The sequence below is a fragment of the Otolemur garnettii genome, unplaced genomic scaffold (assembly GCF_000181295.1).
Source record: "Otolemur garnettii isolate 467f Iridium unplaced genomic scaffold, OtoGar3 scaffold00121, whole genome shotgun sequence".
In the NCBI taxonomy this organism is placed as follows: Eukaryota; Metazoa; Chordata; class Mammalia; order Primates; family Galagidae; genus Otolemur; species Otolemur garnettii.
The window spans coordinates 1,480,682-1,483,818 of NW_003852516.1; positions in this window are offsets into that span (position 1 = coordinate 1,480,682).

Genomic DNA, 3,137 nt, shown 5'->3' on the forward strand with positions numbered 1-3,137 from the left:
TCTGGAGTATCAGAAAAGATCAAAGGAGTCCCAGCATTGTACTCTTTCATTGCTAAGAAAGCCTGGCTAACCAATGGTTACAAACTTACACTAAGTTCTCTGTGTAAAAACCAGCATCAGGCTACCCTTTCTCTTAAATAATATACCTTCTTCTGTAAGAAAATGTCTACCAGAATGATTATCAAAAAATACATTTCTTTATTTCCATCTTTGTTAAAGAAGTGATAAAACTTTAGTGACAAAACATAAGGGATAAACTTGAAGCTATTCCTTATCAGGAGAGTAATGTGTGTTGAACTAAATGTACAATAATCTGCAAAAACTATACATGTAAACATAAAATGCACCTGTAAATTATAAAACAATTCAGAAGGAGATCAATGAGTCTTTATTGGATATTTTCAAAACATATTAGATCTTTTTTAAATTTTAAAAAAGCAAGTATAATTTTGAAATGTTATTAGAGGTGGAAGGTGGAAACAGGCAGGAACTAAAAAACCTAAAGGAACAAATGGGGGTGTTTGATGTTATGTTCATTGATGAAGGAGTGATTGTGAGCAAGGCATTTACACATTCTTCAAGAAAGACAAAAATATTTTATCATAGCATTGAAATATATGCTTTTAGCAACAAGAAAAGTAAATCTAGAGCTGTGGTTCTCAACCTTCCTAATGCTGACGCCTTTTAATACAGTTCCTGTGGGTCATGGCCTACCGGTTGAGAACCGCTGATCTAGAGGGAAGAAATAAATGGAAAAAACAAGTGTGAGTGATAATACATTAAATATAAATCAGGTCACATAAATATGGATCAAATAAAATATAAATCATGTAAAGCACATTTTACTCTTTTTTACATTAAAAATTGCCTGACTTCAAATTCTATACAAACATCATAAGAAGGGAATGGTAAATAAGTAATTAAAGACTACAATATCTTTGTTTGGTGTTGCAATAAGATAATGATACTAAAAATATGAAATTTTATACAAAAATATGCATTATACAGTAGAACCTCCATAGTTGACCACCTCCCCACCTTGACCAACTCCCTATATTGACCATTTCCCTACATTGACCACCTCCTTCATTTGACCTACTTTTCATAGACCAGCCATACACCACATGTATGTATCAGCACAGCAGGCCTAGTTCCTTATGTTGACCATCTCCATATGTTGACCAGTATGTGATACTCTCTTGGTTACAGAGGTTCTGCTATAGTATTAAATTATATATTAAGAGTTGCCACAACAATAAAAGAAATGCAATCTAAAAATTTCCAAATCAGAGAAGGCAACATGGACAACTAAAACATTTCTAATCTACCTTTTCTCATTTTTCCCTCATTCCTTAGGCCAAACTCTTCACTTCCAATCACCTTCAGACTTCCAGAATTGTGGAGGTAAGAAGGCAAATAGTCTGAATGCTGGTACAATCTCAAATTTGTTAAGTTAAAATTTAACACCCAAGGTGATGGTAGGGAGATGTAGAACCTTTGGAGGTGATTAGGTCATGGGGATGGAACCCTTAGGAACAGGATTAGTGCCCTTATAAAGCAGACCTGAAGCCATTTTCCCCGCTTGCCATGTGAAGACAAAAATAGTGTCTGGTGAAGCATCGAGAAGCCTCACTAAGACACTGGGTCTACTGATACCTTAAACTTAGACTTCCCAGCCTCTGGAATTGAGGGCAAGAAATTTCCCACTGTTTACAGATTACCCCCTCTAAGGTATTTTCTTGTAGCATCTGGAATGAACTGAGATAGAGAAGAGGGGGGGAACAGACTCCATTTATTAAGTTGCCTTTTTACCACTATTTGAGTTTTAAAATAAGCAATGGAAATTGAATAGATTTTAAATCGTTGGAGTGAACTTCCCGAGTTCACTTTAACTGTTTACACAGCAAGGGCACTGATTTTATAAAGCAGTGCGCACTACGTGTTAGGAATCCTCAATGAGGAAAGAGAAGTACCGAAAAATTCTGAGCACACATCAGATCTTGACAATACAGGTAGACTGATCAAGAGAAGCCGAGGGCAAAGCAACTTGGGAAGCTAGGGAACTGAAACCTGACTTTTGTCTTTTAATCTGTGTGCACACATCTGCAAACTGTTGGGCAAATGCTATAGTAGCACCGTGGGGAATTGTCAATATTGATGCTGCCTAGAGATAAAGGGAACTCGCAAAGTAAAACCAGACTAAGCAAACCAACCTCAACCACGTCACAGAATTCCAATTATGATCGTTTGGGGGAACTTCCCCATTGAATACCTTTTTGTCATGCCTTTCACTAAGATTCTCATTAAATCTGCACCCTTTACATTTAATTAAAATTTGTCTGATTTTATAAAATGATGATTTCTTAAATTTTTTTTTTTTTTTGTAGTTTTTGGCTGGGGCTGGGTTTGAACCTGCCACCTCTGGCATATGGGGCCAGCGTCCTACTCCTTTGAGCCACAGGCACCACCCGATTTCTTAATTTCTTGATCATGCTATCTGAGGTCACAACTTATAAAACAATACCATCTTGCTGTCAGAGTTCAATCAAACAGATAAATGTGCTGTGCATCAGAATTTTCTGATGTTTTACATGGAAATTATCTATAAATAACATTTTTCCTCTTGTAGATTGTCACTATGTTATTTTAACTACTGTTATGTTTTCACAGACTGCCAATTGGATAAAAACGCATTTCACTTTCTTGTAGAATCAGCCACTTTAAATATAGGCAGTCCTCACTTAGCCTGGTAGTTTGGAACAATAGGAATAGTTAAAAATGTGATGCACAAACTCAGTCAAAGAAAAATTTAGAATATTTTGTCCAAACATTAAAAATTATTTTGGGTGATGACTGTGGCTCAAAGGAGTAGGGTGCCAGCCCCATATACTGGAGGTGGCTGCAAAAAATTGCAAAAAAAAAAAAAAATTATTTTACTGTTAGTTATATGTGTATAGAAAAATGAGCCATAGTAATTTAATATATTATAATTTAAAATATTAGAAATATCGAGGATTTAAGGATTTTACTAATTTGTAAAATAATATCATTGCCTGGCACACCTCTTGGGGCTGGGGCACAATTTTAAGAGGAACTTTAACAAATATAATCATGGTAACCTAATTCTTTATACCCTC